Genomic DNA, 13252 nt, shown 5'->3' with positions numbered 1-13252 from the left:
TCAGCTTGACCAGTAGACAAATTACTTTCTCTATGTGGTAAAGGGAGAAAAACAGAGAGAAGGCGTGCTTCTATTCTTGCCAAAGGCTGAATCCTAGGGCTGTAACAACTGAATCGCTCCTTAAATTCTTTTCTCTAAAAAGATGTTAGTAGGACATTCTTTTACCTTGCAGCTTCAGACCACAGGCTCAAGGGCAAGACCTTAGCATTTATCAGCCACAGCCAGCCATGCATTCCATTTAAAGAATCAACATCTTTTGCTCAGCCAGGGTCAACTGATTCCAGTTCTCTCCAGTTCTCTAACACACAGCCTTGAGGGGAAAAGATCGCCCCCAGGTTGTGGCCCTGAAAACTGGAGGGAGTTAATTGTTTCACAGAGACAGAATCCTATGAAATGCCTTCCAAACCTTTGGAACAGGAAAGAACTTAACAAGGAGCTTCAGAAACTCATAAGATTGGTATTTTGTTCTGTCACTGTAATTTTAATATCATTCTAATCATCTGAATGAGCCCCTTGGAAACAATACCAAACAGAACTAGGACAGGAAATACTACAAAATCCCTCCATTCATTGGGAAAGTTAAGACTCTTAAAATTAGGTTTTTAACTCAGAAAGTTTATTTTTAAAAAGCTAGCAGAACATTTTGTAACTTCAAGAGAAGTTGAAAATGTGATGTCTACTGCAAAGCTCAATGTTACTGCACCATCCTTCACCCAATATATAACAGTCTAATTTTTGATCTATCCACAATTTCTAGAAGGTAAATGGGCCTGCTTCTATCCAGTCTGGGATTTCTCTGCCTGATATTTTCTCCCCAATTCTCCTTCATGGGAGCTCCTTCACTCAGAACATTCACTCGAAGTATTTGGTGTTTGGGAGTTCTCAAGAATTGTACCTAGCAGCTTAGACGATAACTGATACGCTGATATTCAGATGGCCTTTTTTAAGAACAGCACCAAACCAAAAAAAAAAATTCTGCACCCAGTTTCTTTAGTACCCAACTTTGGGGGGGGGGGGTTTGCTTTTGTTTTGTTTTTACAAAAAACAGATCTGGGCTCTATCATTCTTGTTTTTGTGACATGCTGTATACGGAATCTCTTTTAAAACTACTAGTGTAAAACTTAGTAACCTGTCTTCTGGCCTATTGTAATACAGCTGCATGGTCTACCTGTTTGTTTATGGGCAAATATACTTCTTTTTCAGTCTCTATGGAAACTAAATTACTTAGAACTTGCATAGTTTTAAGAAGCCCCTCTCCCTATATGAATGCTCCAACCTGTTAAGATCTTTTCAAAAATTTCTCAGATTCCATCTCCTCACAGAATTAAACTGAGCACAAAGAAGCAAGGCTATCTCTGCAAGGCTATCTCTGTTTTACTAAACTATTTTAACTCTTGCCCTCCCATCCATTACTGAAATCACTGAGTAAAGGCACTTTACAGAATAACCTGAGTGAAGTCCAAAAACAGAAACCAACACACACACACAAGTCAGCACTTATGACTTTCCCCATGCAATTAAAAATAAACTAAACAGCAGTATTTCATATAGAAAAAGCTCCCTGAAACAAAGAGTTCCAAGACGATGTCAGGAAGTCAAAAGCAACAGGGTAGGGCAAATCTTACAGAGGGAGTTCCACAACCTTGATGACACTACAGAGAAGCTCTTGCCTTAGTATACACCTAACATATTTCAGACAATGAAGACACGTGAAGAAGGATCTCTGGGGGGAAATGATAACCCAAGTGTTCACATGAAAGAAGACTGTCCCAGGCATCCTGGGTCCCAAACTGTTTAGCACTTTAAAATGTCCAAGACCCAGAGTTCTAGTTCTGTTGCATTGCTAGTGCACTGAGGTCCAACACTACATGCATTCTGTAAGCAGGTAAAGATCTTTTCATCCCACTAAATATTGTGTTAAAATTTACTATGAATAGATTGTCTTATTATATGTAATTTTATTTAATGTTATGGTTCAGTGTCAAATTACTATAACATCATTTGTAATATGTGAGTTGCTACCTAGTTATAAATATGGATATATGGATAGATGTTTGAATGATTGGGATATTGCTGTGTGTTTTTGTACCAGTGAAGACTGATGTTTTTCAGCTAGAATTTGTTGTCATAGAAGAAAAATAGAGGATTTAATATATGATTAAAATTACAAAGAATTAAAAATGAATCAGTATGACCAACATATCTGCCGCAGCCTCTTTCTTCCAATGGTGGTGGAATGCAAGCTATTGCTTAGAAGACAGCTGCAGTGCCTGATATTTGTACACCATTATTCTACAGAGCAGCCCATACAAATGGAGTTATGCAGAAGTGATTATCTATTAACCAATCATTAAACACTGCAATCAAACCATTCCAGGCAAAGAGGTAGTGAGAAACTTCAGCCAGCTGACAAGAAGCAGAGAGAGGCGTATGTTGGTTGAATAAGGATGCTACTAGACATATAGTGGGTATTCTATATTTGGTCTCAATACTGCTGGCTCAACCACTGTAAAGAATTGGCTATCAATGCTAGACTGATTTTGGGACTGACCACACTTGACTTGATGCCTCATAAATTACACAATGAATCTCCAACTTCTAACATTCCTGGCTTCCACTACATACTCAACTTAGGGCAGAATAGCTAGGAGTTTGGGCAAGGCAGAAAACTCTCTGACCTGAGGACAGGTTATAACTTTGGGCTCTGTTGCTTTTGGTCTGATGTGAATGCTACTTCTTGGCCATGTTATTTGAGAGTGATTCAAATATTCTATTAGAGGCATAACTGCTACCAAATCCACCTTGTAGGGGTACCAGAGAACTGACAGAATGTCTAATTGTCTTGCTCTGTGGGTTAGCTGGATCGCATGGAAATTACCAGCATCAACACAGCAACTCCCTGGAGGCCAGTGTGCTGTGTGATTTCTTTCTACTCAATATGGATGAGCCCAGTATAAAAGGATTTCTTGCAGCTGAGCAGAACTCCACCACATAAATGAAATTTTAGCAGTAACCTTGTCTTGAGCAGAACTTTTTCATCAGGCCTCAAGAAATGTAGGTCAAGGAAATGAGGTAAGGCCAGAAAATCACACGTGTACGGTCAAATAAAGAAAATAGTGGAAATGCAACAGGCCAGATAGCAAATCCAGTCCTGGAGCCTGAAACTCCTCTGCTGTTGTGCTTCCATCTTTTGATAGCAACTCCTTACAAACTCAAGAAACATCAGTGTGTCAGACACATGTGGACTCACAGCTTCAGCCTTTTCTCTATAGTCATGAAAGCTGTTAAGCTTATTTTCTTTTGGTTACAAACAGAGTTTGGCATTGTTATACAGCCTGAGCAACAAGGAGCCATGGAGTTTCTTAAAACTGCCACCTGATAAAATCTGAGAAAAACATAGCGTTAGAAGATGTCCAGTGGATCACCATGTCCAAGAGCCCTAAAATGGACACCATATATTCTAGAACCCCTTTCAGGATGAGTCTTGCCGGTCTAGGCTTTAATAGGAGCACCCTTAATACTACACCCTCAACTCCGTACCAGCATCTACCTTATTGCCTACTTGGCACATATGCAACATTCAGCTTTATACAGCTCAGGCCTAGAGACTGTTCACTCTTTTACAAGCACCCATCCTTCCAGAATTGAAGCCATCTTGACAGCAGCCCCTCTGTTTCAGGTCCAGGTGATGCTGACACCCAGCTATCATTCTTGGATGGAAGATGTTTTGCCTTGCATGTCATGGATCCATAAGGAAAGTGCTGTGTGCTGGTTGCCCTTCACCTAGCCACTGCAACTGACACCCACCTCAATGTTTCCGCACATGTACAGAGCACTCATTCCAGAGTCAGGCTTGTTTTATATGTTTCAGTCCAAGTTCAAAATGCAGTCAGTTCGCTTCTGCTGTTATCACTTCTGTTTCTTTGCAATCTAACCTAAGTTGCTCAGAATTTCAATTATTTCTCTTCTCCCGTCAGCTATGTTAGTTTTTAGTTTATTGGAGGTATAATTACATTAATTCCTCATAAAGTAAATGCTATATTTTGCAAGCTTAGGGTAGCAATCCAATGCAGCACAGTGGGCCTGGGTTAAAATTCCAGCTAACCACCAAAGATTGTTGAATGACCCTGGATACATTTCTCTCAGCTTAACCCAATTCACAAGAATAAAATGTACTCGCCCCAGACATGCTTCTCTGAGTTCCTTGGAGGAAGGGTGGGATGTAAAATGTGAGAAAATAAAAGGAAGAGGTTACCCCCTAATAAGAGCTCTAAAGGTTTCCTTCTGTCTGGCATTCCTTGGGATAAGCACAGAACAAAACAGTGATCTCACTACATTTTGATACACTGAGAGTCCCCAAATCCTGAAATCCCCCCTCTCCATGCATTCCTTTTATTTAATAAACTAAATCTCATCAGCTTATCCTTCTTCTATTATCACTGCTGACATCAATCTGATAATATTGGCTTGGCGTGGAATCATACTATTATATGTCCTCCTGATATTTAATTTAAGAGAAACGTCTGCGGTGGGGTGAATATGTGAAGCAAGCTTTTTATTACTAGCAGTAGTGAGGATGGTGGGAGTGAATTAGGCATTTATCTTAGTCAAAGCCAATGTAGTGGCTCAGAACTGGTTCTTTTTTTAACCCTTTCCTGGCCTACTAGTAGTGGCAGGTAATGCTTGCTCCAGCCAAGGGTTGCATTCATTTGTCTTGGCAAATTTGTCTCATAGTACAGATTTAAAATGCAAGGAGGAAACACCGTGTCCTGGAGTAAAGCAAGAATCTTCACAATTCCAAGCTAGTGCATTTGTCCGGGGGGTGGGGGGAGCAGTAGTCAGATAGTTCAACCAATCAAGAACATGCCACTTCACCTTAACATACACAGACACTATCCGTATTTACAATTACTGGGCAAAACCAATGTGCGGCACCCAAGGTTTGCAAGAGAAAGAGCTAGGATGCATCCACAAGGCAGAGAAACAGTCGCTTGCCAAGAATTCAACCGATTGTGCTCAGTAGACAGCCTGCTATGGAACAGAAATCCTGGATATAGGTGAAGCAGAGAAAACAGCATGAGCTCCATCATGGACAAAAACACTTTGTAAATATGGGCTAGATTAAAAGAACATTCAGCAAGAAAGGAGGATTAATTTATGTGTGAGAAGGACTGGCAAGAGAAGTAATTATTTATCACTTGTATGATGTCGTATGGCTCTGGAAGTTTTTTTTAAAGGAGGGCATTCCACATTTGCATACCTCTTTGTATGCACACAGTTTTGCCACATAATCAGTCTTCTCTCCTTTTGTAGATCCTACTGACTGTATGCCTGGGAATGGGAACACTATTGGGACTGACTTGAGAGATCACAGCAATTCTTGCAGAAGGGGCTAAGTTCATATGAACTGTCCCAAAACTCTCTCTCTTTTTGTCTGTATTCATCAGTATTCATGCAGAAAAACCAGAGCTATATGATATGAATTAGAAACTATCAGGAAGTGTTGACTCACCGCCCCCCCTCCCAGTCAGTGGGCAGCTCCTGTAGAGATACGGCAGCCATAGAAGCCACATCCAGGATGACCCCCCTCCCAGGCCACCCAACTTGGTTGGTAGCAGCAGGGAGGGCGACTGTACCAGCGCCTCTACCCAAGGAGCACAGCTGAAGATGCTCCTGGCTGGCACAATGAGGGAGCGAGTTAAGCAGTGCAGACCAAGTCGAAGGGGCTAGGGTGCCTCAGCAGGGGCTGGGCCCACTGGGAGGGCCTGTGGCTCAGTGGAAGAGCCTCTGCTTTGCATACAGAAGGTCCCAGGTTCAATCTCTGGCATCTTCAGTTAAAAGAACTAGGGAGTAGGTGATGTGAAATACCTCTGCCTGAGACTCTAGAGAGCCACTGCCAGTCTGAATAGATACTAACCCTGATGGGCCAACGGTCTGATTTAGTATAAGGTAGCTTCATGTGCTTCCAGGTACTTTTCACAGACAAGCCACCAATGCACTCACTTAAGTCATGGAAGATGCATGAACCAGTGGAATTGGAACCATCCTGCACAGCATAAAGGGCTAGAGGAATCCATATACAACTATGCATAGCAGCCACAAAGATGGTGGAGAAATTCATCTGAAGTGAGCAAGTCACAATACTTGCAGACATTATGGGGGAGGCAGGAATCACCATGGAAGGATGACTTCTGCCATATCCCCAAATACTCTAGTCCTTAGATACATTTGGTTATCATATTGCCAGATGAGTAAACTGCTTCATGTATAATGATTTCCTTACAGTATTACCTCAATAGAAAACCTGTGTATACACTGGCATGATAAACACATTGTGGGAAGTTATGCTTGTCTTTCTGCAAGTACAGGTGGTAAAATAGACATATGTTTGTGTCATACATTACATCATTCCACCGTCAAAGTGGTGGATGCCTTATGGCATCTGATAGACTTAATGACATTCCATGCTGGAGATAACTCTGCAGAATAAAATTAGAATTTGGCACTTTTTGTATATTCCCATGAGACTGCTTCACCAAGAAACTAGCTGCAAATAGGGAAGTAAAAAATCAGCAACTCTTGCAGGAATAAGAAAAACTCAAAGAGAAGCTTCTAATTTACAGCTATGCCTTATCACCACTTCAATTGATGACACAGCTATGGGTTGCAAGGGGCCAGCTACAATACTTGACAAAGACAATCCAACAGTTAAATTTTTGGTTTGTTGTCATACAAAGTACAAGATAAGAAGTTGTTACTCTTCTCTTTAGAGCCTACTGACTAGGTTAATAAACTCCATCAGCAATCACAGTTGGTATGGTAGTATGCTAAAAGGAAGTCTCCATGTTCCTATTTACAGACAACTTAACTGGCTATCTAACAGAAAGTCTTGTGTAGTTACATTCAATGGGTGACGAGCAAGCTGGTTTCAAAAAGGATCACTCTTGCATAGACAGAGACTGTTAAAGCTAATAATGAACCTCTATTCTGAAAATTTATTAAGTGTTAAATTAAACAAATTGGAATCTATGTCAAGTTAAATACCTGGCCAAAGAGGGATCTGCCAGGACTGTGTTCTTGCACCTCATCTATTTAACCTATTGTAAAGATTTTAAGTAAATGTGTGCATGTGTCTTTAAATGCTTGGTGTGATATAGGTGAAGAGGGGGGGTGAAAGAGAGGGATGAGTAAGTGATATGATTGGTTGATGACAGAGTGTGGGCGGAGTGAATGCAGTTTTAGATGGAAAGTAGAGAAAGAACATTCAGTCAGGGAAAGAGAGGCAAGCTGTGTGCTGCCTGAGCAGGTTTGAGCATTTCTGTGAAAAAATATTCAGTCAAGACAAAGCAGGCAAGCTGTACGCAGCCTGAGTAAATTTAAGCAGTTCTGAGAGAAATATTGAGTCAGGGCAAGAGAGGCAAGCTGTGTACAGCCTGAGCATGTTTAATTATTATTGAGAGAAATATAACCTATGTGGAAACCTGATCCGAGTATGTTTGTGAAAGAACATTCAGTCATGGAAAAGCAGGCAAGCTGTGTGTGAAGCCTTAGAAGAGATCTGTGTGAATGAGTTTAAGTGAAGTAACTTTAAGAATTGAGAACGGCTCTTATGAAACCGATATCCTTCTTGAAAAAATAAGAGTTTACCTTGGTTTTTTATATCCCAGAGTATCTGTCATTGCTATATCCCATTCCTATCCTCAGGGCCACATAGAACCACGAATGAGCCTGACGCTTGGGCACGTTACTGAAGGGAAAATTTAAATAAAATATCTTGGAATATAATATTCTTGGTGGCAGCAATCTATCCAAGGGGGTGTAAGGGAAAGATTAAAGGCAAAATCTACTCAAGGGAAAGGAAGGGGTCATAACACCTATATTTAAATATCTTTGTTCCAAGCTTGCAAGACGTCTCCACCCATGCACCGTATCTTAGAAATCACCCACTACCTGCCTTGCTACATACTGACGACCTTGTCCTGCTCTCCAGAACTCAGATTGGTTTAAAGCATGCTATAAAAGCATTCATTGCTTATTGTAACAGTGAAGATTTGGAGATAAATGATGATAAATCTAAAATCATGGTGTTCTCAAAGTTAACAAAATGATTAAACAAAAGATGGAAAATTGGTACATATGAATTACAACAGGTCAACAAATTTAGATATCTAGGAATCGTGTGCCAGTCAAATTTATCTTGGTCCAAGCATGTTAAATATCTTAAATAGAAAATTGGCTTAGTTCTACTGTTCTTCTTTATCCAAGTTCTTCTTTATCCAAGGAGCTTAATAGCCAGCACATTTGAAAGCATATAAGGCTCTTATGATACCGCACATATTGTACAGTACCCAGGTATGGTTCCTGAACAACTTGATAAACTTCAGCTAATCTTTTTTTCGCAAAATACTTATTTTACCACCATGTATAGCTTCTGCAGTTGTACAACTCAAATTGAGCCTTTCAAAAATTTCAACATTGATCTGGAATGCCATAGTCAGCTTTAAATAGACTGCAAAATTCTGAAGACTTTCCATGAGCGCTATTGGTCAAAGTGGAACAGAGCTGTGGATATGGAAATAAACCAGTTCATAGAAATCAAGAAATTTAACTCAAAGAAAACAAGCATTGATTATAGAGAAGATGCTTAAACAGGACTAGGACTCCCTTCAAAAGGATGCTGCGTGAAAATCCTCCCCACTCCATATGGAGTTAAGTATTCTGTCTAGTTTGATCTGCTTCATTAATTTTAATATTCTGGTAGTTCCAAAACTGAAGTGATCATACATGATTGCATGTTGCATCTCCTTGCCAATAGCCCAGATGAAGGATCATTTTGTTAAGACATTTTCAGATCAGCACTTTTGTGACTTTCCTTTGGCAGTGGTTGATTCATTGTCCCATACTTTTTTCTACTGCTCCAAACATGCAACAGCCAGAGAGAGATTTCGAAGGAAATGGCTACTGAAGTACTCAGTCATTTCTGACTCTTCAACATTAAGATTACTTCTGAGTAGCCTCTGCAAAAGCTGCATTGTGGATGTGCCAAACTTTTGTTTTACTGTGATTTTTATTTCTTAAATGTTGTTTTATTGTGCATAGCCTATGGGCCGTTAAACTTGAATAGACTTGACTCGGTTCCTAACTTATATTTTTAAGAGGAAAGGAAATTGGATGCTCGTGTGCTTCTGTGACAGGCTACAGTAGTGTTAACAGAACAAACTCTCGTGCCTATCAACACCACATACAATTTAAGCCGAAGATACCAAGCTACTAAGGTTGACTAGTAAAGATGAAAAATTTAAAATTTGCAGCAACATGGCCTCTGACTACATTGGAAGACAAACAGGAATGAGTCACAACCTTGTTGTTGGAAGGAACAGTCTGAATCACAGAAGGAAGTTGGCGAAAATCCCACAAGGCAAAGAGAAGAAAAAACATAGCAAGGAGGGAGACAAATGGTTGTAGCATCTTGCAGACTTACAGTGAAATCCTAAACAGTGTTATTCTAGTCTAGGCCCATTGATTTCAGTGGGCTTAGACTGGAGTAACTCTGCTTAGGATTTCACTGTAAGTGGCTTATTGTAACTTTTTAAGCTTTCACAGTCTGCAGCATGATTGGTTGTATGATGGCCTTTGATAAGATGATTGAGAGAGGAACTCTGAAGGATAAGCCAAGCCGAAAACGAGAAAGAATACAACAACACAATTTCTCTGCTGGAGCATTAACTGTAAGCATGTTTATAAAGCAAACATTTATTAGGAGGAACAGAGCAAGCCATATATATATGAACATAGTACTGTGGAGTGGATGACATGGCTTGTCCCATTCCTAATTCAACAATATAAAACTTAAAAAGTAACATTGACAATAACACTGGAACTTGGGAGCGCCTAATGAAGTTGATGGGCAATAGATTCAGGACAGACTTAAGTGCTTCTTCAGCCAATGAGTATTTAAATTGTAGTGATGGCATTGGCATAAATGGATTTAAAAGGGAAACAGGCAGATTCATGGAGGATAAGTCCATCAACAGCTACTAGCTAAGATGACTAAAGGGAACCTCCGCATTTGGAGGCAGTGGTCTTCTGAATACCAGTGATGAGAGGCAACATCAAGAGAAATCTTTCGCCTCTATGCCCTGTTTGTTGGTAATCCAGGGCAACTGCTTGGCCACAGTGTGAAACAGAATGGTAGACTAGGTGGGCAACCAGTCTGACTCAGCAAGGTATCTCTTATGTTCTTGACAATTGAAAATGCTCTCCAAGTACAGATGATGCTGATTCATATTGCATTCATTTCAATACACGCTCATTCCTCAAATGTGGATGGGGATACTCATCAGGATTGAAAACAATACACAGCAGATAGCTAGCATCCACTGTCACATAAGCATTACAGTTACATCAGACCAAAGCCATTGTTCCCAACAGAGGAAAAAGCAGATACAGAGAAACCTGATTCATAACACTAATATCTTTATAATTGGGTCAACACAACTTTGGTGCAGTGCTCCCCTTTCATCCATGCTTTTCTAACTTCACATTTGGACTACAGTAATGCATTCTATGTGAAGCTGCCCTTGAAAACAACATGGAAACCACCACTGATTCAGAATGCGGCAGCCTGATCTTTGTCAAGGGGCTAGCCAACAGGAACACATCTTGCCTATTTCATAACAGTTACACTGGCTGTGAGTTGGTTTCCAAGTTCAATTCAAGATGCTGGTTATGGACTCCAAAGCTCTTCAGGGCCTAGACTTATTGTCTTTCCCCATATGTCTCCATTTGCCAATTACAGTCATCTAACTACCTCTTTCTGGTTACCCCGGTGCTTAAGTTTGCCCACAATGAATCAATCGGAGTCCATTCCTTTTCAATACTGGCTCCCACTTTGTGGAACAGGTTCCCTGAGGATGTTGGGAAGGCACTGTCCTTAAAAGAATTTAGGCAGTGCTGTAAAGCTGTTTTACTTTTAATTGGCATTTTCTTGGGGGACAGGCTGTTAATGCAGCTTTCTGAACAGGGTGCCACCCTACACATGGGTGAAATCAACAGCAGCCCGTACACAGGCTCTCTCTGTGGTGGCCCCTTCCCTGAGGAAAAGCCTGCCTGAGGAGGTCAGGAGAGTCCCACTCTCCTAGCTTTCCACAAACAATGCAAAACTGATTTATTCAAAAAGACTTTTGTATTGTAGTGAGGGGGTCTCAGTTGCTCTGCTAATTAGTTAGGGACCAAAGACTTCACCCATAGATTTTATCACTATGTTGCCTTACATATTATCTGTTGCTTTAAATATGTGCTCCTATGTCAGCCCTAGAACTGCTTATGTTGTTTCAGCATTTCTTCAACTCTGTATTGGATTCTTGCTAATGTTATATCTTTGTAAACTTGTGTTTATTTACCTTACGGCATTTTTTATGAAATTGATCTTGATATTGACTGTTCTAATCTCACACTGTATAGTCTGCCTTGAGTCTCCGTGAGAAAGCCAGACTATAAATGGCATAAATAAAATAATAAAATAAATAATAAAATTATGGATAGTTTTAATTTTGAATTGTATGCCACCTTGTACTATAAGGGGAAGGGAGAATATAAATATTTTAATCAGCGAATTGAATACATAGATTTTAATGCACTTTTCTGGCTTCCACTGGCTCTTAGTATAACACAGGAAGGCAGATAGCAACAGGGCTTCTTTCTCCATTTAGGGAGGAACAAGTGAGCAGCTTTGTAATGATTCCAAGTAAATGGGTGCATGTGTCTTTAAATGCTTGGTGAGATAGGTAAAGAGTGGGGGTGAAAGAGAGGGATGAGTGAGTGATATGATTGGTTGATGACTGAGAGTGTGGGCGGAGTGAATGCAGTTTAGACTGAGAGTGGAGAGAAAATATTCAGTCAGAAGAAAGCAGGCTAGCTGTGTGCTGCCTGAGTATGTTGAAGTATTTATGAGAGAAATATAACCTGTGTGGAACCTGAACTGAGCATGTTTGTGAAAGGACACTCAGTCAGGGAAAGAGAGGCCAGCTGCGTGCAGCCTGAGCAGGTTTAATGTTTCTGTGAATAAGAGTTAGAGAAAGAGAGGCTAGCTGTGTGCTGCCTGAGGAGTTTAAGCATTTCTGTAAGAGAAATATCGTCAAGAGAAAGTAGGCATGCTGTGTGCTGCCTGAGTAACTTTAAGCAGGTCTGTGAGAGAAATATTGAGTCAGAGAAAGAGGCTAACTGTGTGTGAAGCCTTATAAGAGATCTGTGTGAATGAGTTTATAGGAAGTAACTTTAAGAACCAATAACTACTTTTATGAAACCGATACGCTTCTTGAAAAAATAAAAGTTTATTTTGTTTTGTTATATCCCAGTGTAGCTGTCATTGCTATATTCCATTCCTATCCTCAGGGCCACATAGAACCACAAAGGAGCCTAACGCTTAGGAACGTTACCAAAGGGAAAACTTAAAATAAAATATCTTGGAATATAATATTCCTGGTGGCAGCAAACTACCCAGTGGGTGTTAAGGGAAAGATTAAAAGAAAAATCTACCCAAGAGAAAGTAAAAGGTCGTAACAAGCTTGTTTGCACTCCTTACCATATACCTAAATTTGATTGGCTATACAATAATGAGATGTCTTCTGGTGCCCCGCTCTGTGTGTTTGAAATGAGGAGAGCTAGACAGATTTTTTGGTACATGGAGCAGGGCATTTTCTGCAGTGGCACCCAGCTGATTAAACTCCCTACCCTTAGGAAGCCTGCCACGCTCTTGCACTGCAGGCCTTTCAGAAATTGTTGATATCCGTCTTGTTCCAGAAGACTCTTAATTTGGTGTTATTGTCTAATTCTTGACTTTTATTTAGTATTTTGTCTGTTTTCTCCTGGAGGCAATGAATTGTTTTGGTTGCTGTTCTGGGGCTATGTTTTACTTTCTTGAGCTTTCTATTTTACTGATGTATATTGTTCACTGCCTTGAGGGTTGATTTTATTTAGCAGATTGATATCATATAAATGTTTTGAAATAAATAAAATAATGCTGGCTACTTATCTCTGATTGTATAATGTAGTTAGCAGGATGAACAATGCAGCTTTGGTACTGAAGCAATTGCCAAAAGGACAGCAAACACAAAAAGGTAAGGTGTTATGAGGATTTGAGGAACATCCTTGTCTCCCCATTTTTTGCTGAAGATCTTCACCCTCAAAAAGTCCTCGTTAGGTATCAGGATAGCACAAGAGTGAAGATCTTTAGCAAAAAAAAGGGGAGACA

At 40.2% G+C, this 13252-nt stretch overlaps 1 protein-coding gene across 1 annotated transcript in view; it reads right to left on the bottom strand.

The window, feature by feature from the left end:
* Window positions 1-13252, bottom strand: part of CHCHD6 (coiled-coil-helix-coiled-coil-helix domain containing 6) — a 301834-nt gene that overhangs the window by 98809 nt on the left and 189773 nt on the right. The gene's annotated exons all lie outside the window — the stretch shown is intronic.

Source organism: Eublepharis macularius, chromosome 4 (genome assembly GCF_028583425.1).
Source record: "Eublepharis macularius isolate TG4126 chromosome 4, MPM_Emac_v1.0, whole genome shotgun sequence".
Lineage (NCBI taxonomy): Eukaryota > Metazoa > Chordata > Lepidosauria > Squamata > Eublepharidae > Eublepharis > Eublepharis macularius.
The sequence above is the reverse complement of the archived record's forward strand: the minus strand, read 5'-3'. Positions and strand labels throughout refer to the sequence as shown.